At 53.5% G+C, this 23152-nt stretch overlaps 28 non-coding genes across 28 annotated transcripts; 14 read left to right on the forward strand and 14 right to left on the reverse strand.

Annotated features, from left to right (window-relative positions):
* The first annotated feature begins 1107 nt into the window (after positions 1-1107).
* Positions 1108-1214, forward strand: LOC146273711 (U6 spliceosomal RNA). The gene has a single exon (XR_014766760.1). It is a non-coding gene; the product is annotated as a U6 spliceosomal RNA (small nuclear RNA).
* Positions 1215-2155: 941 nt separating this feature from the next.
* Positions 2156-2352, reverse strand: LOC146273712 (U2 spliceosomal RNA). Its single transcript, XR_014766931.1, has one exon. It is a non-coding gene; the product is annotated as a U2 spliceosomal RNA (small nuclear RNA).
* Positions 2353-2621: 269 nt separating this feature from the next.
* LOC146273713 (U6 spliceosomal RNA) lies at positions 2622-2728 on the forward strand. The gene has a single exon (XR_014766762.1). It is a non-coding gene; the product is annotated as a U6 spliceosomal RNA (small nuclear RNA).
* A 1004-nt stretch (positions 2729-3732) lies between these two features.
* On the reverse strand, positions 3733-3929 carry LOC146273714 (U2 spliceosomal RNA). Its single transcript, XR_014766932.1, has one exon. It is a non-coding gene; the product is annotated as a U2 spliceosomal RNA (small nuclear RNA).
* A 269-nt stretch (positions 3930-4198) lies between these two features.
* LOC146273715 (U6 spliceosomal RNA) lies at positions 4199-4305 on the forward strand. The gene has a single exon (XR_014766763.1). It is a non-coding gene; the product is annotated as a U6 spliceosomal RNA (small nuclear RNA).
* A 1065-nt stretch (positions 4306-5370) lies between these two features.
* Positions 5371-5567, reverse strand: LOC146273716 (U2 spliceosomal RNA). Its single transcript, XR_014766933.1, has one exon. It is a non-coding gene; the product is annotated as a U2 spliceosomal RNA (small nuclear RNA).
* A 268-nt stretch (positions 5568-5835) lies between these two features.
* LOC146273717 (U6 spliceosomal RNA) lies at positions 5836-5942 on the forward strand. The gene has a single exon (XR_014766764.1). It is a non-coding gene; the product is annotated as a U6 spliceosomal RNA (small nuclear RNA).
* A 1013-nt stretch (positions 5943-6955) lies between these two features.
* LOC146273718 (U2 spliceosomal RNA) lies at positions 6956-7152 on the reverse strand. The gene has a single exon (XR_014766934.1). It is a non-coding gene; the product is annotated as a U2 spliceosomal RNA (small nuclear RNA).
* Positions 7153-7420: 268 nt separating this feature from the next.
* LOC146273719 (U6 spliceosomal RNA) lies at positions 7421-7527 on the forward strand. Its single transcript, XR_014766765.1, has one exon. It is a non-coding gene; the product is annotated as a U6 spliceosomal RNA (small nuclear RNA).
* A 949-nt stretch (positions 7528-8476) lies between these two features.
* Positions 8477-8673, reverse strand: LOC146273720 (U2 spliceosomal RNA). Its single transcript, XR_014766935.1, has one exon. It is a non-coding gene; the product is annotated as a U2 spliceosomal RNA (small nuclear RNA).
* A 269-nt stretch (positions 8674-8942) lies between these two features.
* On the forward strand, positions 8943-9049 carry LOC146273721 (U6 spliceosomal RNA). The gene has a single exon (XR_014766766.1). It is a non-coding gene; the product is annotated as a U6 spliceosomal RNA (small nuclear RNA).
* Positions 9050-10041: 992 nt separating this feature from the next.
* Positions 10042-10238, reverse strand: LOC146273722 (U2 spliceosomal RNA). The gene has a single exon (XR_014766936.1). It is a non-coding gene; the product is annotated as a U2 spliceosomal RNA (small nuclear RNA).
* Positions 10239-11466: 1228 nt separating this feature from the next.
* LOC146273723 (U2 spliceosomal RNA) lies at positions 11467-11663 on the reverse strand. Its single transcript, XR_014766937.1, has one exon. It is a non-coding gene; the product is annotated as a U2 spliceosomal RNA (small nuclear RNA).
* Positions 11664-11932: 269 nt separating this feature from the next.
* LOC146273724 (U6 spliceosomal RNA) lies at positions 11933-12039 on the forward strand. Its single transcript, XR_014766767.1, has one exon. It is a non-coding gene; the product is annotated as a U6 spliceosomal RNA (small nuclear RNA).
* A 1003-nt stretch (positions 12040-13042) lies between these two features.
* Positions 13043-13239, reverse strand: LOC146273725 (U2 spliceosomal RNA). Its single transcript, XR_014766938.1, has one exon. It is a non-coding gene; the product is annotated as a U2 spliceosomal RNA (small nuclear RNA).
* Positions 13240-13508: 269 nt separating this feature from the next.
* LOC146273726 (U6 spliceosomal RNA) lies at positions 13509-13615 on the forward strand. The gene has a single exon (XR_014766768.1). It is a non-coding gene; the product is annotated as a U6 spliceosomal RNA (small nuclear RNA).
* Positions 13616-14672: 1057 nt separating this feature from the next.
* Positions 14673-14869, reverse strand: LOC146273727 (U2 spliceosomal RNA). The gene has a single exon (XR_014766939.1). It is a non-coding gene; the product is annotated as a U2 spliceosomal RNA (small nuclear RNA).
* Positions 14870-15138: 269 nt separating this feature from the next.
* Positions 15139-15245, forward strand: LOC146273728 (U6 spliceosomal RNA). The gene has a single exon (XR_014766769.1). It is a non-coding gene; the product is annotated as a U6 spliceosomal RNA (small nuclear RNA).
* Positions 15246-16179: 934 nt separating this feature from the next.
* Positions 16180-16376, reverse strand: LOC146273729 (U2 spliceosomal RNA). The gene has a single exon (XR_014766940.1). It is a non-coding gene; the product is annotated as a U2 spliceosomal RNA (small nuclear RNA).
* A 268-nt stretch (positions 16377-16644) lies between these two features.
* LOC146273730 (U6 spliceosomal RNA) lies at positions 16645-16751 on the forward strand. The gene has a single exon (XR_014766770.1). It is a non-coding gene; the product is annotated as a U6 spliceosomal RNA (small nuclear RNA).
* A 1008-nt stretch (positions 16752-17759) lies between these two features.
* On the reverse strand, positions 17760-17956 carry LOC146273731 (U2 spliceosomal RNA). Its single transcript, XR_014766942.1, has one exon. It is a non-coding gene; the product is annotated as a U2 spliceosomal RNA (small nuclear RNA).
* Positions 17957-18224: 268 nt separating this feature from the next.
* Positions 18225-18331, forward strand: LOC146273732 (U6 spliceosomal RNA). The gene has a single exon (XR_014766771.1). It is a non-coding gene; the product is annotated as a U6 spliceosomal RNA (small nuclear RNA).
* A 927-nt stretch (positions 18332-19258) lies between these two features.
* Positions 19259-19455, reverse strand: LOC146273733 (U2 spliceosomal RNA). The gene has a single exon (XR_014766943.1). It is a non-coding gene; the product is annotated as a U2 spliceosomal RNA (small nuclear RNA).
* Positions 19456-19724: 269 nt separating this feature from the next.
* Positions 19725-19831, forward strand: LOC146273734 (U6 spliceosomal RNA). The gene has a single exon (XR_014766773.1). It is a non-coding gene; the product is annotated as a U6 spliceosomal RNA (small nuclear RNA).
* A 1064-nt stretch (positions 19832-20895) lies between these two features.
* LOC146273735 (U2 spliceosomal RNA) lies at positions 20896-21092 on the reverse strand. The gene has a single exon (XR_014766944.1). It is a non-coding gene; the product is annotated as a U2 spliceosomal RNA (small nuclear RNA).
* A 269-nt stretch (positions 21093-21361) lies between these two features.
* Positions 21362-21468, forward strand: LOC146273736 (U6 spliceosomal RNA). Its single transcript, XR_014766774.1, has one exon. It is a non-coding gene; the product is annotated as a U6 spliceosomal RNA (small nuclear RNA).
* A 1007-nt stretch (positions 21469-22475) lies between these two features.
* LOC146273737 (U2 spliceosomal RNA) lies at positions 22476-22672 on the reverse strand. The gene has a single exon (XR_014766945.1). It is a non-coding gene; the product is annotated as a U2 spliceosomal RNA (small nuclear RNA).
* A 269-nt stretch (positions 22673-22941) lies between these two features.
* Positions 22942-23048, forward strand: LOC146273738 (U6 spliceosomal RNA). Its single transcript, XR_014766775.1, has one exon. It is a non-coding gene; the product is annotated as a U6 spliceosomal RNA (small nuclear RNA).
* Positions 23049-23152: the final 104 nt, after the last annotated feature.

Consider the following 23152-nt stretch of genomic DNA (forward strand, 5'->3'; position numbering starts at 1 on the left):
ATGGAGACAAACACACTGACAGTACACGGAAAAACACTGACACCAATCGACAGGACACACCTGCCACCAATCAGAGATTTTGTATCAATCAGAGATTGGTGGCTAGGCTACACCAAACAACACTAAAACCACAGACTATGAACAATTTACACTTAACAACACTTATAGGCCCCTAAGAAAAGGGGGGGGGGAGGGTAGGGAGAAAACTAGACAACACTTACTACACTTGGACACACAATAAAACAGCCACAAGATGGAGACTCAACTGACAACGGAAAAAAACAAACACTGACAACACTCAACTGGACACACCTGCCACCAATCAGGCAATTGGTGGCTAGGCTACACCAAACACCACAATAACCACAAAAACTAACAAACTAACAACAAAACCACACTTAAGACAACTAAGTAGGCCCTAAAAAAAAGGGGGGGGACACACACAAGAGGAACAACTAACAAACAATAGCAACAACAGGCTAATACAAAAAACACAGAACACAGCACAAAAACCACAAAACAAGCACAAGACAAGGCCCACAGAGGGACCGGAAAAGTACTGGCCTTGGAGGCACTCACCTGGCCCAGCACTGGGCTGGGCCAGTGGAAGAATGGAAAATTCCGATGAGTGACTCCTCCTCCAGCACTGGCTCCGGCACCCGACTGCAGACCTGTGAACAAAACAGAGACAAAATCTGGGTCAGTGAAAAATGCAAAACAACACAAAAACAACTCAAATGATAGGATAACCAACTGAAAAGGGTAACGCCCACCGGCCAGTCGATCGCTCTCTGCACCAATTAAACTCAAGATCTGAGCCAAAAGGCCGAGAAGCGATGACCCCCATTGATCCACGCTACCCGCGCACGGCCCCTCAGTGCCCTTGCGCTGCGCCACGGTAACGACGAGACTAGACTGGACTAGACTGGACTACGGGGGTAGGGGTTTGCAGTAGGGATAGGGGCAGAGAGAGGGAGGGAGGGAGGGGCAGAGGGGATGGCCAGGGGGAAGGGGGGGACCGGCCCTCCCTCGCGCTTCAACCCCGCCCCGAGACGACTCGACCAGTGACGTGCCGTATATATAGGGGTCGGTGCAGCTGCCTGTCTTGTGCTCGCTACGGCAGCACATCTAATAAAATTGGATCGATACAGAGAAGATTAGCATGGCCCCTGCGAAAGGATGACACGCAAATCCGTGAAGCGTTCCGAATTTTGCCGAATCATCCCACCTACTAGGGTTAGGGCTAGGGTTACACCTTGACAAAAGTGGTAGGGCTAGGGTTACACCTTGACAAAAGTGGTCCTCGTTGTTTCACCCACAACAACGGATGCATTTTGGCAGCTGTGAACTCGGGTTGACCAAGCTCCTGGCAGGCTGGCAGGCAGGCAGGCAGGCAGGCAGGCAGGCAGGCAGGCAGGCAGGCAGGCAGGCAGGCAGGCAGGCAGGCAGGCACTCGCTTTTGGTGTGGTTCCTAGATGACATACGTGTTATTACATGTTATGACGACCAGATCGGCCTGTAAGTAAGTCAGTCAGTCAGTGAAAAAACTTGTTTTACTTTTTTTTTTTTTTTTTTTTTTTTTTCAAGTAAAAGGGAGGGAAAACGGCGGGCCAAACGAAAAGGGCTTCGCCTCGCCGGGGGGGGTAAATAGTGGCCAAACAACTGAAAATTGATTCCCCTACGGTCCCCTACGGTTTAAAGGAAGATGGGGAACTCAACAGTGTATTCACATGAACCACCAAACGAGGCCAATAGCAATGGAATTACACTTAGTTCTTTGACTCTATGGGTTCAATCAGAGCAAGAACGCGCTCACCGGTTGGTAGGTGAGTAGGTAAGTAAGTAAGTAAGTACGTTCAAATGACATGACATTGCAAATGAATGAAATCGACTACTTCAAGGCAGGCAGCAAACGTGTTACAAAAGGAAGGTGCACTTGCACTCCCTCTTACCTACTCTATCATGATTATTGTCAACCAGAGATGGAAAGCCAGGATCACGCCCGGCCATACAATCTGTCTGTCACTCACTCACTCACTCACCCACTCACCCACTCACTCACTCACTCACCCACTCACCCACTCACTCACTCACCCACTCACTCACTCACTCACACACTCACTCACCCCACAGGGTTTCCCTTTGACACGCTTAGAAAGAGTGCACCGTTCCCCAGAGAAGCTGCAATACCGGGGCGATGCGTGGAGCGGACGGAGCGAGCCCTCGTTCCGACTCCCCGTTGGCAAAAATCGGCTTAATAAGAACTGGTCCCCCCCGTGGGAGACCTATCAGATATTAAACTGACAAGAACAGAAACTACACTTGATCTGAGCCAAAAGGCCGAGAAGCGATGACCCCCATTGATCCACGCTACCCGCGCACGGCCCCTCAGTGCCCTTGCGCTGCGCCACGGTAACGACGAGACTAGACTGGACTAGACTGGACTACGGGGGTAGGGGTTTGCAGTAGGGATAGGGGCAGAGAGAGGGAGGGAGGGAGGGGCAGAGGGGATGGCCAGGGGGAAGGGGGGGACCGGCCCTCCCTCGCGCTTCAACCCCGCCCCGAGACGACTCGACCAGTGACGTGCCGTATATATAGGGGTCGGTGCAGCTGCCTGTCTTGTGCTCGCTACGGCAGCACATCTAATAAAATTGGATCGATACAGAGAAGATTAGCATGGCCCCTGCGAAAGGATGACACGCAAATCCGTGAAGCGTTCCGAATTTTGCCGAATCATCCCACCTACTAGGGTTAGGGCTAGGGTTACACCTTGACAAAAGTGGTAGGGCTAGGGTTACACCTTGACAAAAGTGGTCCTCGTTGTTTCACCCACAACAACGGATGCATTTTGGCAGCTGTGAACTCGGGTTGACCAAGCTCCTGGCAGGCAGGCAGGCAGGCAGGCAGGCAGGCAGGCAGGCAGGCAGGCAGGCAGGCAGGCAGGCAGGCAGGCAGGCAGGCAGGCAGGCAGGCAGGCAGGCAGGCAGGCAGGCAGGCAGGCAGGCAGGCAGGCAGGCAGGCAGGCAGGCACTCGCTTTTGGTGTGGTTCCTAGATGACATACGTGTTATTACATGTTATGACGACCAGATCGGCCTGTAAGTAAGTCAGTCAGTCAGTGAAAAAACTTGTTTTACTTTTTTTTTTTTTTTTTCAAGTAAAAGGGAGGGAAAACGGCGGGCCAAACGAAAAGGGCTTCGCCTCGCCGGGGGGGGTAAATAGTGGCCAAACAACTGAAAATTGATTCCCCTACGGTCCCCTACGGTTTAAAGGAAGATGGGGAACTCAACAGTGTATTCACATGAACCACCAAACGAGGCCAATAGCAATGGAATTACACTTAGTTCTTTGACTCTATGGGTTCAATCAGAGCAAGAACGCGCTCACCGGTTGGTAGGTGAGTAGGTAAGTAAGTAAGTAAGTACGTTCAAATGACATGACATTGCAAATGAATGAAATCGACTACTTCAAGGCAGGCAGCAAACGTGTTACAAAAGGAAGGTGCACTTGCACTCCCTCTTACCTACTCTATCATGATTATTGTCAACCAGAGATGGAAAGCCAGGATCACGCCCGGCCATACAATCTGTCTGTCACTCACTCACTCACTCACTCACCCACTCACCCACTCACTCACTCACTCACCCACTCACCCACTCACTCACTCACCCACTCACTCACTCACTCACTCACACACTCACTCACCCCACAGGGTTTCCCTTTGACACGCTTAGAAAGAGTGCACCGTTCCCCAGAGAAGCTGCAATACCGGGGCGATGCGTGGAGCGGACGGAGCGAGCCCTCGTTCCGACTCCCCGTTGGCAAAAATCGGCTTAATAAGAACTGGTCCCCCCCGTGGGAGACCTATCAGATATTAAACTGACAAGAACAGAAACTACACTTGATCTGAGCCAAAAGGCCGAGAAGCGATGACCCCCATTGATCCACGCTACCCGCGCACGGCCCCTCAGTGCCCTTGCGCTGCGCCACGGTAACGACGAGACTAGACTGGACTAGACTGGACTACGGGGGTAGGGGTTTGCAGTAGGGATAGGGGCAGAGAGAGGGAGGGAGGGAGGGGCAGAGGGGATGGCCAGGGGGAAGGGGGGGACCGGCCCTCCCTCGCGCTTCAACCCCGCCCCGAGACGACTCGACCAGTGACGTGCCGTATATATAGGGGTCGGTGCAGCTGCCTGTCTTGTGCTCGCTACGGCAGCACATCTAATAAAATTGGATCGATACAGAGAAGATTAGCATGGCCCCTGCGAAAGGATGACACGCAAATCCGTGAAGCGTTCCGAATTTTGCCGAATCATCCCACCTACTAGGGTTAGGGCTAGGGTTACACCTTGACAAAAGTGGTAGGGCTAGGGTTACACCTTGACAAAAGTGGTCCTCGTTGTTTCACCCACAACAACGGATGCATTTTGGCAGCTGTGAACTCGGGTTGACCAAGCTCCTGGCAGGCAGGCAGGCAGGCAGGCAGGCAGGCAGGCAGGCAGGCAGGCAGGCAGGCAGGCAGGCAGGCAGGCAGGCAGGCAGGCAGGCAGGCAGGCAGGCAGGCAGGCAGGCAGGCAGGCAGGCAGGCAGGCAGGCAGGCAGGCAGGCAGGCAGGCAGGCAGGCAGGCAGGCAGGCAGGCAGGCAGGCAGGCAGGCAGGCAGGCAGGCACTCGCTTTTGGTGTGGTTCCTAGATGACATACGTGTTATTACATGTTATGACGACCAGATCGGCCTGTAAGTAAGTCAGTCAGTCAGTGAAAAAACTTGTTTTACTTTTTTTTTTTTTTTTTTTTTTTTTTCAAGTAAAAGGGAGGGAAAACGGCGGGCCAAACGAAAAGGGCTTCGCCTCGCCGGGGGGGGTAAATAGTGGCCAAACAACTGAAAATTGATTCCCCTACGGTCCCCTACGGTTTAAAGGAAGATGGGGAACTCAACAGTGTATTCACATGAACCACCAAACGAGGCCAATAGCAATGGAATTACACTTAGTTCTTTGACTCTATGGGTTCAATCAGAGCAAGAACGCGCTCACCGGTTGGTAGGTGAGTAGGTAAGTAAGTAAGTAAGTACGTTCAAATGACATGACATTGCAAATGAATGAAATCGACTACTTCAAGGCAGGCAGCAAACGTGTTACAAAAGGAAGGTGCACTTGCACTCCCTCTTACCTACTCTATCATGATTATTGTCAACCAGAGATGGAAAGCCAGGATCACGCCCGGCCATACAATCTGTCTGTCACTCACTCACCCACTCACCCACTCACTCACTCACCCACTCACCCACTCACCCACTCACTCACTCACCCACTCACTCACTCACTCACTCACACACTCACTCACCCCACAGGGTTTCCCTTTGACACGCTTAGAAAGAGTGCACCGTTCCCCAGAGAAGCTGCAATACCGGGGCGATGCGTGGAGCGGACGGAGCGAGCCCTCGTTCCGACTCCCCGTTGGCAAAAATCGGCTTAATAAGAACTGGTCCCCCCCGTGGGAGACCTATCAGATATTAAACTGACAAGAACAGAAACTACACTTGATCTGAGCCAAAAGGCCGAGAAGCGATGACCCCCATTGATCCACGCTACCCGCGCACGGCCCCTCAGTGCCCTTGCGCTGCGCCACGGTAACGACGAGACTAGACTGGACTAGACTGGACTACGGGGGTAGGGGTTTGCAGTAGGGATAGGGGCAGAGAGAGGGAGGGAGGGAGGGGCAGAGGGGATGGCCAGGGGGAAGGGGGGACCGGCCCTCCCTCGCGCTTCAACCCCGCCCCGAGACGACTCGACCAGTGACGTGCCGTATATATAGGGGTCGGTGCAGCTGCCTGTCTTGTGCTCGCTACGGCAGCACATCTAATAAAATTGGATCGATACAGAGAAGATTAGCATGGCCCCTGCGAAAGGATGACACGCAAATCCGTGAAGCGTTCCGAATTTTGCCGAATCATCCCACCTACTAGGGTTAGGGCTAGGGTTACACCTTGACAAAAGTGGTAGGGCTAGGGTTACACCTTGACAAAAGTGGTCCTCGTTGTTTCACCCACAACAACGGATGCATTTTGGCAGCTGTGAACTCGGGTTGACCAAGCTCCAGGCAGGCAGGCAGGCAGGCAGGCAGGCAGGCAGGCAGGCAGGCAGGCAGGCAGGCAGGCAGGCAGGCAGGCAGGCAGGCAGGCAGGCAGGCAGGCAGGCAGGCAGGCAGGCAGGCAGGCAGGCAGGCAGGCAGGCAGGCAGGCAGGCAGGCAGGCAGGCAGGCAGGCAGGCAGGCAGGCAGGCAGGCAGGCAGGCACTCGCTTTTGGTGTGGTTCCTAGATGACATACGTGTTATTACATGTTATGACGACCAGATCGGCCTGTAAGTAAGTCAGTCAGTCAGTGAAAAAAATTGTTTTACTTTTTTTTTTTTTTTTTTTTCAAGTAAAAGGGAGGGAAAACGGCGGGCCAAACGAAAAGGGCTTCGCCTCGCCGGGGGGGGGGTAAATAGTGGCCAAACAACTGAAAATTGATTCCCCTACGGTCCCCTACGGTTTAAAGGAAGATGGGGAACTCAACAGTGTATTCACATGAACCACCAAACGAGGCCAATAGCAATGGAATTACACTTAGTTCTTTGACTCTATGGGTTCAATCAGAGCAAGAACGCGCTCACCGGTTGGTAGGTGAGTAGGTAAGTAAGTAAGTAAGTACGTTCAAATGACATGACATTGCAAATGAATGAAATCGACTACTTCAAGGCAGGCAGCAAACGTGTTACAAAAGGAAGGTGCACTTGCACTCCCTCTTACCTACTCTATCATGATTATTGTCAACCAGAGATGGAAAGCCAGGATCACGCCCGGCCATACAATCTGTCTGTCACTCACTCACTCACTCACCCACTCACCCACTCACTCACTCACTCACTCACTCACACACTCACTCACCCCACAGGGTTTCCCTTTGACACGCTTAGAAAGAGTGCACCGTTCCCCAGAGAAGCTGCAATACCGGGGCGATGCGTGGAGCGGACGGAGCGAGCCCTCGTTCCGACTCCCCGTTGGCAAAAATCGGCTTAATAAGAACTGGTCCCCCCCGTGGGAGACCTATCAGATATTAAACTGACAAGAACAGAAACTACACTTGATCTGAGCCAAAAGGCCGAGAAGCGATGACCCCCATTGATCCACGCTACCCGCGCACGGCCCCTCAGTGCCCTTGCGCTGCGCCACGGTAACGACGAGACTAGACTGGACTAGACTGGACTACGGGGGTAGGGGTTTGCAGTAGGGATAGGGGCAGAGAGAGGGAGGGAGGGAGGGGCAGAGGGGATGGCCAGGGGGAAGGGGGGACCGGCCCTCCCTCGCGCTTCAACCCCGCCCCGAGACGACTCGACCAGTGACGTGCCGTATATATAGGGGTCGGTGCAGCTGCCTGTCTTGTGCTCGCTACGGCAGCACATCTAATAAAATTGGATCGATACAGAGAAGATTAGCATGGCCCCTGCGAAAGGATGACACGCAAATCCGTGAAGCGTTCCGAATTTTGCCGAATCATCCCACCTACTAGGGTTAGGGCTAGGGTTACACCTTGACAAAAGTGGTAGGGCTAGGGTTACACCTTGACAAAAGTGGTCCTCGTTGTTTCACCCACAACAACGGATGCATTTTGGCAGCTGTGAACTCGGGTTGACCAAGCTCCTGGCAGGCAGGCAGGCAGGCAGGCAGGCAGGCAGGCAGGCAGGCAGGCAGGCAGGCAGGCAGGCAGGCAGGCAGGCAGGCAGGCAGGCAGGCAGGCAGGCAGGCAGGCAGGCAGGCAGGCAGGCAGGCACTCGCTTTTGGTGTGGTTCCTAGATGACATACGTGTTATTACATGTTATGACGACCAGATCGGCCTGTAAGTAAGTCAGTCAGTCAGTGAAAAAAATTGTTTTACTTTTTTTTTTTTTTTTTTTTCAAGTAAAAGGGAGGGAAAACGGCGGGCCAAACGAAAAGGGCTTCGCCTCGCCGGGGGGGGGGTAAATAGTGGCCAAACAACTGAAAATTGATTCCCCTACGGTCCCCTACGGTTTAAAGGAAGATGGGGAACTCAACAGTGTATTCACATGAACCACCAAACGAGGCCAATAGCAATGGAATTACACTTAGTTCTTTGACTCTATGGGTTCAATCAGAGCAAGAACGCGCTCACCGGTTGGTAGGTGAGTAGGTAAGTAAGTAAGTAAGTACGTTCAAATGACATGACATTGCAAATGAATGAAATCGACTACTTCAAGGCAGGCAGCAAACGTGTTACAAAAGGAAGGTGCACTTGCACTCCCTCTTACCTACTCTATCATGATTATTGTCAACCAGAGATGGAAAGCCAGGATCACGCCCGGCCATACAATCTGTCTGTCACTCACTCACTCACTCACCCACTCACCCACTCACTCACTCACTCACTCACTCACTCACACACTCACTCACCCCACAGGGTTTCCCTTTGACACGCTTAGAAAGAGTGCACCGTTCCCCAGAGAAGCTGCAATACCGGGGCGATGCGTGGAGCGGACGGAGCGAGCCCTCGTTCCGACTCCCCGTTGGCAAAAATCGGCTTAATAAGAACTGGTCCCCCCCGTGGGAGACCTATCAGATATTAAACTGACAAGAACAGAAACTACACTTGATCTGAGCCAAAAGGCCGAGAAGCGATGACCCCCATTGATCCACGCTACCCGCGCACGGCCCCTCAGTGCCCTTGCGCTGCGCCACGGTAACGACGAGACTAGACTGGACTAGACTGGACTACGGGGGTAGGGGTTTGCAGTAGGGATAGGGGCAGAGAGAGGGAGGGAGGGAGGGGCAGAGGGGATGGCCAGGGGAAGGGGGGGGACCGGCCCTCCCTCGCGCTTCAACCCCGCCCCGAGACGACTCGACCAGTGACGTGCCGTATATATAGGGGTCGGTGCAGCTGCCTGTCTTGTGCTCGCTACGGCAGCACATCTAATAAAATTGGATCGATACAGAGAAGATTAGCATGGCCCCTGCGAAAGGATGACACGCAAATCCGTGAAGCGTTCCGAATTTTGCCGAATCATCCCACCTACTAGGGTTAGGGCTAGGGTTACACCTTGACAAAAGTGGTAGGGCTAGGGTTACACCTTGACAAAAGTGGTCCTCGTTGTTTCACCCACAACAACGGATGCATTTTGGCAGCTGTGAACTCGGGTTGACCAAGCTCCAGGCAGGCAGGCAGGCAGGCAGGCAGGCAGGCAGGCAGGCAGGCAGGCAGGCAGGCAGGCAGGCAGGCAGGCAGGCAGGCAGGCAGGCAGGCAGGCAGGCAGGCAGGCAGGCAGGCAGGCAGGCAGGCAGGCAGGCAGGCAGGCAGGCAGGCAGGCAGGCAGGCAGGCACTCGCTTTTGGTGTGGTTCCTAGATGACATACGTGTTATTACATGTTATGACGACCAGATCGGCCTGTAAGTAAGTCAGTCAGTCAGTGAAAAAAATTGTTTTACTTTTTTTTTTTTTTTTTTTTTTTTCAAGTAAAAGGGAGGGAAAACGGCGGGCCAAACGAAAAGGGCTTCGCCTCGCCGGGGGGGGGTAAATAGTGGCCAAACAACTGAAAATTGATTCCCCTACGGTCCCCTACGGTTTAAAGGAAGATGGGGAACTCAACAGTGTATTCACATGAACCACCAAACGAGGCCAATAGCAATGGAATTACACTTAGTTCTTTGACTCTATGGGTTCAATCAGAGCAAGAACGCGCTCACCGGTTGGTAGGTGAGTAGGTAAGTAAGTAAGTAAGTACGTTCAAATGACATGACATTGCAAATGAATGAAATCGACTACTTCAAGGCAGGCAGCAAACGTGTTACAAAAGGAAGGTGCACTTGCACTCCCTCTTACCTACTCTATCATGATTATTGTCAACCAGAGATGGAAAGCCAGGATCACGCCCGGCCATACAATCTGTCTGTCACTCACTCACTCACTCACCCACTCACCCACTCACTCACTCACTCACTCACTCACTCACACACTCACTCACCCCACAGGGTTTCCCTTTGACACGCTTAGAAAGAGTGCACCGTTCCCCAGAGAAGCTGCAATACCGGGGCGATGCGTGGAGCGGACGGAGCGAGCCCTCGTTCCGACTCCCCGTTGGCAAAAATCGGCTTAATAAGAACTGGTCCCCCCCGTGGGAGACCTATCAGATATTAAACTGACAAGAACAGAAACTACACTTGATCTGAGCCAAAAGGCCGAGAAGCGATGACCCCCATTGATCCACGCTATCCGCGCACGGCCCCTCAGTGCCCTTGCGCTGCGCCACGGTAACGACGAGACTAGACTGGACTAGACTGGACTACGGGGGTAGGGGTTTGCAGTAGGGATAGGGGCAGAGAGAGGGAGGGAGGGAGGGGCAGAGGGGATGGCCAGGGGGAAGGGGGGGACCCCCTGCGAAAGGATGACACGCAAATCCGTGAAGCGTTCCGAATTTTGCCGAATCATCCCACCTACTAGGGTTAGGGCTAGGGTTACACCTTGACAAAAGTGGTAGGGCTAGGGTTACACCTTGACAAAAGTGGTCCTCGTTGTTTCACCCACAACAACGGATGCATTTTGGCAGCTGTGAACTCGGGTTGACCAAGCTCCAGGCAGGCAGGCAGGCAGGCAGGCAGGCAGGCAGGCAGGCAGGCAGGCAGGCAGGCAGGCAGGCAGGCAGGCAGGCAGGCAGGCAGGCAGGCAGGCAGGCAGGCAGGCAGGCAGGCAGGCAGGCAGGCAGGCAGGCAGGCAGGCAGGCAGGCAGGCAGGCAGGCAGGCAGGCAGGCAGGCACTCGCTTTTGGTGTGGTTCCTAGATGACATACGTGTTATTACATGTTATGACGACCAGATCGGCCTGTAAGTAAGTCAGTCAGTCAGTGAAAAAAATTGTTTTACTTTTTTTTTTTTTTTTTTTTTTTCAAGTAAAAGGGAGGGAAAACGGCGGGCCAAACGAAAAGGGCTTCGCCTCGCCGGGGGGGGGTAAATAGTGGCCAAACAACTGAAAATTGATTCCCCTACGGTCCCCTACGGTTTAAAGGAAGATGGGGAACTCAACAGTGTATTCACATGAACCACCAAACGAGGCCAATAGCAATGGAATTACACTTAGTTCTTTGACTCTATGGGTTCAATCAGAGCAAGAACGCGCTCACCGGTTGGTAGGTGAGTAGGTAAGTAAGTAAGTAAGTACGTTCAAATGACATGACATTGCAAATGAATGAAATCGACTACTTCAAGGCAGGCAGCAAACGTGTTACAAAAGGAAGGTGCACTTGCACTCCCTCTTACCTACTCTATCATGATTATTGTCAACCAGAGATGGAAAGCCAGGATCACGCCCGGCCATACAATCTGTCTGTCACTCACTCACTCACTCACCCACTCACCCACTCACTCACTCACTCACTCACTCACACACTCACTCACCCCACAGGGTTTCCCTTTGACACGCTTAGAAAGAGTGCACCGTTCCCCAGAGAAGCTGCAATACCGGGGCGATGCGTGGAGCGGACGGAGCGAGCCCTCGTTCCGACTCCCCGTTGGCAAAAATCGGCTTAATAAGAACTGGTCCCCCCCGTGGGAGACCTATCAGATATTAAACTGACAAGAACAGAAACTACACTTGATCTGAGCCAAAAGGCCGAGAAGCGATGACCCCCATTGATCCACGCTATCCGCGCACGGCCCCTCAGTGCCCTTGCGCTGCGCCACGGTAACGACGAGACTAGACTGGACTAGACTGGACTACGGGGGTAGGGGTTTGCAGTAGGGATAGGGGCAGAGAGAGGGAGGGAGGGAGGGGCAGAGGGGATGGCCAGGGGGAAGGGGGGGACCGGCCCTCCCTCGCGCTTCAACCCCGCCCCGAGACGACTCGACCAGTGACGTGCCGTATATATAGGGGTCGGTGCAGCTGCCTGTCTTGTGCTCGCTACGGCAGCACATCTAATAAAATTGGATCGATACAGAGAAGATTAGCATGGCCCCTGCGAAAGGATGACACGCAAATCCGTGAAGCGTTCCGAATTTTGCCGAATCATCCCACCTACTAGGGTTAGGGCTAGGGTTACACCTTGACAAAAGTGGTAGGGCTAGGGTTACACCTTGACAAAAGTGGTCCTCGTTGTTTCACCCACAACAACGGATGCATTTTGGCAGCTGTGAACTCGGGTTGACCAAGCTCCTGGCAGGCAGGCAGGCAGGCAGGCAGGCAGGCAGGCAGGCAGGCAGGCAGGCAGGCAGGCAGGCAGGCAGGCAGGCAGGCAGGCAGGCAGGCAGGCAGGCAGGCAGGCAGGCAGGCAGGCAGGCAGGCAGGCAGGCAGGCAGGCAGGCACTCGCTTTTGGTGTGGTTCCTAGATGACATACGTGTTATTACATGTTATGACGACCAGATCGGCCTGTAAGTAAGTCAGTCAGTCAGTGAAAAAACTTGTTTTACTTTTTTTTTTTTTTTTTTTTTTTTCAAGTAAAAGGGAGGGAAAACGGCGGGCCAAACGAAAAGGGCTTCGCCTCGCCGGGGGGGGTAAATAGTGGCCAAACAACTGAAAATTGATTCCCCTACGGTCCCCTACGGTTTAAAGGAAGATGGGGAACTCAACAGTGTATTCACATGAACCACCAAACGAGGCCAATAGCAATGGAATTACACTTAGTTCTTTGACTCTATGGGTTCAATCAGAGCAAGAACGCGCTCACCGGTTGGTAGGTGAGTAGGTAAGTAAGTAAGTAAGTACGTTCAAATGACATGACATTGCAAATGAATGAAATCGACTACTTCAAGGCAGGCAGCAAACGTGTTACAAAAGGAAGGTGCACTTGCACTCCCTCTTACCTACTCTATCATGATTATTGTCAACCAGAGATGGAAAGCCAGGATCACGCCCGGCCATACAATCTGTCTGTCACTCACTCACTCACTCACCCACTCACCCACTCACTCACTCACTCACCCACTCACCCACTCACTCACTCACCCACTCACTCACTCACTCACACACTCACTCACCCCACAGGGTTTCCCTTTGACACGCTTAGAAAGAGTGCACCGTTCCCCAGAGAAGCTGCAATACCGGGGCGATGCGTGGAGCGGACGGAGCGAGCCCTCGTTCCGACTCCCCGTTGGCAAAAATCGGCTTAATAAGAACTGGTCCCCCCCGTGGGAGACCTATCAGATATTAAACTGACAAGAACAGAAACTACACTTGATCTGAGCCAAAAGGCCGAGAAGCGATGACCCCCATTGATCCACGCTACCCGCGCACGGCCCCTCAGTGCCCTTGCGCTGCGCCACGGTAACGACGAGACTAGACTGGACTAGACTGGACTACGGGGGTAGGGGTTTGCAGTAGGGATAGGGGCAGAGAGAGGGAGGGAGGGAGGGGCAGAGGGGATGGCCAGGGGGAAGGGGGGGACCGGCCCTCCCTCGCGCTTCAACCCCGCCCCGAGACGACTCGACCAGTGACGTGCCGTATATATAGGGGTCGGTGCAGCTGCCTGTCTTGTGCTCGCTACGGCAGCACATCTAATAAAATTGGATCGATACAGAGAAGATTAGCATGGCCCCTGCGAAAGGATGACACGCAAATCCGTGAAGCGTTCCGAATTTTGCCGAATCATCCCACCTACTAGGGTTAGGGCTAGGGTTACACCTTGACAAAAGTGGTAGGGCTAGGGTTACACCTTGACAAAAGTGGTCCTCGTTGTTTCACCCACAACAACGGATGCATTTTGGCAGCTGTGAACTCGGGTTGACCAAGCTCCAGGCAGGCAGGCAGGCAGGCAGGCAGGCAGGCAGGCAGGCAGGCAGGCAGGCAGGCAGGCAGGCAGGCAGGCAGGCAGGCAGGCAGGCAGGCAGGCAGGCAGGCAGGCAGGCAGGCAGGCAGGCAGGCAGGCAGGCAGGCAGGCAGGCAGGCAGGCAGGCAGGCAGGCAGGCAGGCAGGCAGGCAGGCAGGCAGGCAGGCAGGCAGGCAGGCAGGCAGGCAGGCAGGCAGGCAGGCAGGCACTCGCTTTTGGTGTGGTTCCTAGATGACATACGTGTTATTACATGTTATGACGACCAGATCGGCCTGTAAGTAAGTCAGTCAGTCAGTGAAAAAAATTGTTTTACTTTTTTTTTATTTTTTTTTTTTCAAGTAAAAGGGAGGGAAAACGGCGGGCCAAACGAAAAGGGCTTCGCCTCGCCGGGGGGGGTAAATAGTGGCCAAACAACTGAAAATTGATTCCCCTACGGTCCCCTACGGTTTAAAGGAAGATGGGGAACTCAACAGTGTATTCACATGAACCACCAAACGAGGCCAATAGCAATGGAATTACACTTAGTTCTTTGACTCTATGGGTTCAATCAGAGCAAGAACGCGCTCACCGGTTGGTAGGTGAGTAGGTAAGTAAGTAAGTAAGTACGTTCAAATGACATGACATTGCAAATGAATGAAATCGACTACTTCAAGGCAGGCAGCAAACGTGTTACAAAAGGAAGGTGCACTTGCACTCCCTCTTACCTACTCTATCATGATTATTGTCAACCAGAGATGGAAAGCCAGGATCACGCCCGGCCATACAATCTGTCTGTCACTCACTCACTCACTCACCCACTCACCCACTCACTCACTCACTCACTCACTCACACACTCACTCACCCCACAGGGTTTCCCTTTGACACGCTTAGAAAGAGTGCACCGTTCCCCAGAGAAGCTGCAATACCGGGGCGATGCGTGGAGCGGACGGAGCGAGCCCTCGTTCCGACTCCCCGTTGGCAAAAATCGGCTTAATAAGAACTGGTCCCCCCCGTGGGAGACCTATCAGATATTAAACTGACAAGAACAGAAACTACACTTGATCTGAGCCAAAAGGCCGAGAAGCGATGACCCCCATTGATCCACGCTACCCGCGCACGGCCCCTCAGTGCCCTTGCGCTGCGCCACGGTAACGACGAGACTAGACTGGACTAGACTGGACTACGGGGGTAGGGGTTTGCAGTAGGGATAGGGGCAGAGAGAGGGAGGGAGGGAGGGGCAGAGGGGATGGCCAGGGGGAAGGGGGGGACCGGCCCTCCCTCGCGCTTCAACCCCGCCCCGAGACGACTCGACCAGTGACGTGCCGTATATATAGGGGTCGGTGCAGCTGCCTGTCTTGTGCTCGCTACGGCAGCACATCTAATAAAATTGGATCGATACAGAGAAGATTAGCATGGCCCCTGCGAAAGGATGACACGCAAATCCGTGAAGCGTTCCGAATTTTGCCGAATCATCCCACCTACTAGGGTTAGGGCTAGGGTTACACCTTGACAAAAGTGGTAGGGCTAGGGTTACACCTTGACAAAAGTGGTCCTCGTTGTTTCACCCACAACAACGGATGCATTTTGGCAGCTGTGAACTCGGGTTGACCAAGCTCCTGGCAGGCAGGCAGGCAGGCAGGCAGGCAGGCAGGCAGGCAGGCAGGCAGGCAGGCAGGCAGGCAGGCAGGCAGGCAGGCAGGCAGGCACTCGCTTTTGGTGTGGTTCCTAGATGACATACGTGTTATTACATGTTATGACGACCAGATCGGCCTGTAAGTAAGTCAGTCAGTCAGTGAAAAAACTTGTTTTACTTTTTTTTTTTTTTTCAAGTAAAAGGGAGGGAAAACGGCGGGCCAAACGAAAAGGGCTTCGCCTCGCCGGGGGGGGTAAATAGTGGCCAAACAACTGAAAATTGATTCCCCTACGGTCCCCTACGGTTTAAAGGAAGATGGGGAACTCAACAGTGTATTCACATGAACCACCAAACGAGGCCAATAGCAATGGAATTACACTTAGTTCTTTGACTCTATGGGTTCAATCAGAGCAAGAACGCGCTCACCGGTTGGTAGGTGAGTAGGTAAGTAAGTAAGTAAGTACGTTCAAATGACATGACATTGCAAATGAATGAAATCGACTACTTCAAGGCAGGCAGCAAACGTGTTACAAAAGGAAGGTGCACTTGCACTCCCTCTTACCTACTCTATCATGATTATTGTCAACCAGAGATGGAAAGCCAGGATCACGCCCGGCCATACAATCTGTCTGTCACTCACTCACTCACTCACCCACTCACCCACTCACTCACTCACTCACCCACTCACCCACTCACTCACTCACCCACTCACTCACTCACTCACACACTCACTCACCCCACAGGGTTTCCCTTTGACACGCTTAGAAAGAGTGCACCGTTCCCCAGAGAAGCTGCAATACCGGGGCGATGCGTGGAGCGGACGGAGCGAGCCCTCGTTCCGACTCCCCGTTGGCAAAAATCGGCTTAATAAGAACTGGTCCCCCCCGTGGGAGACCTATCAGATATTAAACTGACAAGAACAGAAACTACACTTGATCTGAGCCAAAAGGCCGAGAAGCGATGACCCCCATTGATCCACGCTACCCGCGCACGGCCCCTCAGTGCCCTTGCGCTGCGCCACGGTAACGACGAGACTAGACTGGACTAGACTGGACTACGGGGGTAGGGGTTTGCAGTAGGGATAGGGGCAGAGAGAGGGAGGGAGGGAGGGGCAGAGGGGATGGCCAGGGGGAAGGGGGGACCGGCCCTCCCTCGCGCTTCAACCCCGCCCCGAGACGACTCGACCAGTGACGTGCCGTATATATAGGGGTCGGTGCAGCTGCCTGTCTTGTGCTCGCTACGGCAGCACATCTAATAAAATTGGATCGATACAGAGAAGATTAGCATGGCCCCTGCGAAAGGATGACACGCAAATCCGTGAAGCGTTCCGAATTTTGCCGAATCATCCCACCTACTAGGGTTAGGGCTAGGGTTACACCTTGACAAAAGTGGTAGGGCTAGGGTTACACCTTGACAAAAGTGGTCCTCGTTGTTTCACCCACAACAACGGATGCATTTTGGCAGCTGTGAACTCGGGTTGACCAAGCTCCAGGCAGGCAGGCAGGCAGGCAGGCAGGCAGGCAGGCAGGCAGGCAGGCAGGCAGGCAGGCAGGCAGGCAGGCAGGCAGGCAGGCAGGCAGGCAGGCAGGCAGGCAGGCAGGCAGGCAGGCAGGCAGGCAGGCAGGCAGGCAGGCAGGCAGGCAGGCAGGCAGGCAGGCAGGCAGGCAGGCAGGCAGGCAGGCACTCGCTTTTGGTGTGGTTCCTAGATGACATACGTGTTATTACATGTTATGACGACCAGATCGGCCTGTAAGTAAGTCAGTCAGTCAGTGAAAAAAATTGTTTTACTTTTTTTTTTTTTTTTTTTTTCAAGTAAAAGGGAGGGAAAACGGCGGGCCAAACGAAAAGGGCTTCGCCTCGCCGGGGGGGGTAAATAGTGGCCAAACAACTGAAAATTGATTCCCCTACGGTCCCCTACGGTTTAAAGGAAGATGGGGAACTCAACAGTGTATTCACATGAACCACCAAACGAGGCCAATAGCAATGGAATTACACTTAGTTCTTTGACTCTATGGGTTCAATCAGAGCAAGAACGCGCTCACCGGTTGGTAGGTGAGTAGGTAAGTAAGTAAGTAAGTACGTTCAAATGACATGACATTGCAAATGAATGAAATCGACTACTTCAAGGCAGGCAGCAAACGTGTTACAAAAGGAAGGTGCACTTGCACTCCCTCTTACCTACTCTATCATGATTATTGTCAACCAGAGATGGAAAGCCAGGATCACGCCCGGCCATACAATCTGTCTGTCACTCACTCACTCACTCACCCACTCACCCACTCACTCACTCACTCACTCACTCACACACTCACTCACCCCACAGGGTTTCCCTTTGACACGCTTAGAAAGAGTGCACCGTTCCCCAGAGAAGCTGCAATACCGGGGCGATGCGTGGAGCGGACGGAGCGAGCCCTCGTTCCGACTCCCCGTTGGCAAAAATCGGCTTAATAAGAACTGGTCCCCCCCGTGGGAGACCTATCAGATATTAAACTGACAAGAACAGAAACTACACTTGATCTGAGCCAAAAGGCCGAGAAGCGATGACCCCCATTGATCCACGCTACCCGCGCACGGCCCCTCAGTGCCCTTGCGCTGCGCCACGGTAACGACGAGACTAGACTGGACTAGACTGGACTACGGGGGTAGGGGTTTGCAGTAGGGATAGGGGCAGAGAGAGGGAGGGAGGGAGGGGCAGAGGGGATGGCCAGGGGGAAGGGGGGACCGGCCCTCCCTCGCGCTTCAACCCCGCCCCGAGACGACTCGACCAGTGACGTGCCGTATATATAGGGGTCGGTGCAGCTGCCTGTCTTGTGCTCGCTACGGCAGCACATCTAATAAAATTGGATCGATACAGAGAAGATTAGCATGGCCCCTGCGAAAGGATGACACGCAAATCCGTGAAGCGTTCCGAATTTTGCCGAATCATCCCACCTACTAGGGTTAGGGCTAGGGTTACACCTTGACAAAAGTGGTAGGGCTAGGGTTACACCTTGACAAAAGTGGTCCTCGTTGTTTCACCCACAACAACGGATGCATTTTGGCAGCTGTGAACTCGGGTTGACCAAGCTCCTGGCAGGCAGGCAGGCAGGCAGGCAGGCAGGCAGGCAGGCAGGCAGGCAGGCAGGCAGGCAGGCAGGCAGGCAGGCAGGCACTCGCTTTTGGTGTGGTTCCTAGATGACATACGTGTTATTACATGTTATGACGACCAGATCGGCCTGTAAGTAAGTCAGTCAGTCAGTGAAAAAACTTGTTTTACTTTTTTTTTTTTTTTTTCAAGTAAAAGGGAGGGAAAACGGCGGGCCAAACGAAAAGGGCTTCGCCTCGCCGGGGGGGTAAATAGTGGCCAAACAACTGAAAATTGATTCCCCTACGGTCCCCTACGGTTTAAAGGAAGATGGGGAACTCAACAGTGTATTCACATGAACCACCAAACGAGGCCAATAGCAATGGAATTACACTTAGTTCTTTGACTCTATGGGTTCAATCAGAGCAAGAACGCGCTCACCGGTTGGTAGGTGAGTAGGTAAGTAAGTAAGTAAGTACGTTCAAATGACATGACATTGCAAATGAATGAAATCGACTACTTCAAGGCAGGCAGCAAACGTGTTACAAAAGGAAGGTGCACTTGCACTCCCTCTTACCTACTCTATCATGATTATTGTCAACCAGAGATGGAAAGCCAGGATCACGCCCGGCCATACAATCTGTCTGTCACTCACTCACTCACTCACCCACTCACCCACTCACTCACTCACTCACCCACTCACCCACTCACTCACTCACCCACTCACTCACTCACTCACACACTCACTCACCCCACAGGGTTTCCCTTTGACACGCTTAGAAAGAGTGCACCGTTCCCCAGAGAAGCTGCAATACCGGGGCGATGCGTGGAGCGGACGGAGCGAGCCCTCGTTCCGACTCCCCGTTGGCAAAAATCGGCTTAATAAGAACTGGTCCCCCCCGTGGGAGACCTATCAGATATTAAACTGACAAGAACAGAAACTACACTTGATCTGAGCCAAAAGGCCGAGAAGCGATGACCCCCATTGATCCACGCTACCCGCGCACGGCCCCTCAGTGCCCTTGCGCTGCGCCACGGTAACGACGAGACTAGACTGGACTAGACTGGACTACGGGGGTAGGGGTTTGCAGTAGGGATAGGGGCAGAGAGAGGGAGGGAGGGAGGGGCAGAGGGGATGGCCAGGGGGAAGGGGGGGACCGGCCCTCCCTCGCGCTTCAACCCCGCCCCGAGACGACTCGACCAGTGACGTGCCGTATATATAGGGGTCGGTGCAGCTGCCTGTCTTGTGCTCGCTACGGCAGCACATCTAATAAAATTGGATCGATACAGAGAAGATTAGCATGGCCCCTGCGAAAGGATGACACGCAAATCCGTGAAGCGTTCCGAATTTTGCCGAATCATCCCACCTACTAGGGTTAGGGCTAGGGTTACACCTTGACAAAAGTGGTAGGGCTAGGGTTACACCTTGACAAAAGTGGTCCTCGTTGTTTCACCCACAACAACGGATGCATTTTGGCAGCTGTGAACTCGGGTTGACCAAGCTCCAGGCAGGCAGGCAGGCAGGCAGGCAGGCAGGCAGGCAGGCAGGCAGGCAGGCAGGCAGGCAGGCAGGCAGGCAGGCAGGCAGGCAGGCAGGCAGGCAGGCAGGCAGGCAGGCAGGCAGGCAGGCAGGCAGGCAGGCAGGCAGGCAGGCAGGCAGGCAGGCAGGCAGGCAGGCAGGCAGGCAGGCAGGCAGGCAGGCAGGCAGGCAGGCAGGCAGGCAGGCAGGCAGGCAGGCAGGCAGGCAGGCAGGCACTCGCTTTTGGTGTGGTTCCTAGATGACATACGTGTTATTACATGTTATGACGACCAGATCGGCCTGTAAGTAAGTCAGTCAGTCAGTGAAAAAAATTGTTTTACTTTTTTTTTTTTTTTTTTTTTCAAGTAAAAGGGAGGGAAAACGGCGGGCCAAACGAAAAGGGCTTCGCCTCGCCGGGGGGGGTAAATAGTGGCCAAACAACTGAAAATTGATTCCCCTACGGTCCCCTACGGTTTAAAGGAAGATGGGGAACTCAACAGTGTATTCACATGAACCACCAAACGAGGCCAATAGCAATGGAATTACACTTAGTTCTTTGACTCTATGGGTTCAATCAGAGCAAGAACGCGCTCACCGGTTGGTAGGTGAGTAGGTAAGTAAGTAAGTAAGTACGTTCAAATGACATGACATTGCAAATGAATGAAATCGACTACTTCAAGGCAGGCAGCAAACGTGTTACAAAAGGAAGGTGCACTTGCACTCCCTCTTACCTACTCTATCATGATTATTGTCAACCAGAGATGGAAAGCCAGGATCACGCCCGGCCATACAATCTGTCTGTCACTCACTCACTCACTCACCCACTCACCCACTCACTCACTCACTCACTCACTCACACACTCACTCACCCCACAGGGTTTCCCTTTGACACGCTTAGAAAGAGTGCACCGTTCCCCAGAGAAGCTGCAATACCGGGGCGATGCGTGGAGCGGACGGAGCGAGCCCTCGTTCCGACTCCCCGTTGGCAAAAATCGGCTTAATAAGAACTGGTCCCCCCCGTGGGAGACCTATCAGATATTAAACTGACAAGAACAGAAACTACACTTGATCTGAGCCAAAAGGCCGAGAAGCGATGACCCCCATTGATCCACGCTACCCGCGCACGGCCCCTCAGTGCCCTTGCGCTGCGCCACGGTAACGACGAGACTAGACTGGACTAGACTGGACTACGGGGGTAGGGGTTTGCAGTAGGGATAGGGGCAGAGAGAGGGAGGGAGGGAGGGGCAGAGGGGATGGCCAGGGGGAAGGGGGGGACCGGCCCTCCCTCGCGCTTCAACCCCGCCCCGAGACGACTCGACCAGTGACGTGCCGTATATATAGGGGTCGGTGCAGCTGCCTGTCTTGTGCTCGCTACGGCAGCACATCTAATAAAATTGGATCGATACAGAGAAGATTAGCATGGCCCCTGCGAAAGGATGACACGCAAATCCGTGAAGCGTTCCGAATTTTGCCGAATCATCCCACCTACTAGGGTTAGGGCTAGGGTTACACCTTGACAAAAGTGGTAGGGCTAGGGTTACACCTTGACAAAAGTGGTCCTCGTTGTTTCACCCACAACAACGGATGCATTTTGGCAGCTGTGAACTCGGGTTGACCAAGCTCCAGGCAGGCAGGCAGGCAGGCAGGCAGGCAGGCAGGCAGGCAGGCAGGCAGGCAGGCAGGCAGGCAGGCAGGCAGGCAGGCAGGCAGGCAGGCAGGCAGGCAGGCAGGCAGGCAGGCAGGCAGGCAGGCAGGCAGGCAGGCAGGCAGGCAGGCAGGCAGGCAGGCAGGCAGGCAGGCACTCGCTTTTGGTGTGGTTCCTAGATGACATACGTGTTATTACATGTTATGACGACCAGATCGGCCTGTAAGTAAGTCAGTCAGTCAGTGAAAAAACTTGTTTTACTTTTTTTTTTTTTTTTTTTTTTTTCAAGTAAAAGGGAGGGAAAACGGCGGGCCAAACGAAAAGGGCTTCGCCTCGCCGGGGGGGGTAAATAGTGGCCAAACAACTGAAAATTGATTCCCCTACGGTCCCCTACGGTTTAAAGGAAGATGGGGAACTCAACAGTGTATTCACATGAACCACCAAACGAGGCCAATAGCAATGGAATTACACTTAGTTCTTTGACTCTATGGGTTCAATCAGAGCAAGAACGCGCTCACCGGTTGGTAGGTGAGTAGGTAAGTAAGTAAGTAAGTACGTTCAAATGACATGACATTGCAAATGAATGAAATCGACTACTTCAAGGCAGGCAGCAAACGTGTTACAAAACGAAGGTGCACTTGCACTCCCTCTTACCTACTCTATCATGATTATTGTCAACCAGAGATGGAAAGCCAGGATCACGCCCGGCCATACAATCTGTCTGTCACTCACTCACTCACTCACCCACTCACCCACTCACTCACTCACTCACCCACTCACTCACTCACTCACACACTCACTCACCCCACAGGGTTTCCCTTTGACACGCTTAGAAAGAGTGCACCGTTCCCCAGAGAAGCTGCAATACCGGGGCGATGCGTGGAGCGGACGGAGCGAGCCCTCGTTCCGACTCCCCGTTGGCAAAAATCGGCTTAATAAGAACTGGTCCCCCCCGTGGGAGACCTATCAGATATTAAACTGACAAGAACAGAAACTACACTTGATCTGAGCCAAAAGGCCGAGAAGCGATGACCCCCATTGATCCACGCTACCCGCGCACGGCCCCTCAGTGCCCTTGCGCTGCGCCACGGTAACGACGAGACTAGACTGGACTAGACTGGACTACGGGGGTAGGGGTTTGCAGTAGGGATAGGGGCAGAGAGAGGGAGGGAGGGAGGGGCAGAGGGGATGGCCAGGGGGAAGGGGGGGACCGGCCCTCCCTCGCGCTTCAACCCCGCCCCGAGACGACTCGACCAGTGACGTGCCGTATATATAGGGGTCGGTGCAGCTGCCTGTCTTGTGCTCGCTACGGCAGCACATCTAATAAAATTGGATCGATACAGAGAAGATTAGCATGGCCCCTGCGAAAGGATGACACGCAAATCCGTGAAGCGTTCCGAATTTTGCCGAATCATCCCACCTACTAGGGTTAGGGCTAGGGTTACACCTTGACAAAAGTGGTAGGGCTAGGGTTACACCTTGACAAAAGTGGTCCTCGTTGTTTCACCCA

This window comes from Hypomesus nipponensis, chromosome 9, assembly GCF_054491055.1.
Source record: "Hypomesus nipponensis isolate SF chromosome 9, ASM5449105v1, whole genome shotgun sequence".
Classification (NCBI taxonomy): domain Eukaryota; kingdom Metazoa; phylum Chordata; class Actinopteri; order Osmeriformes; family Osmeridae; genus Hypomesus; species Hypomesus nipponensis.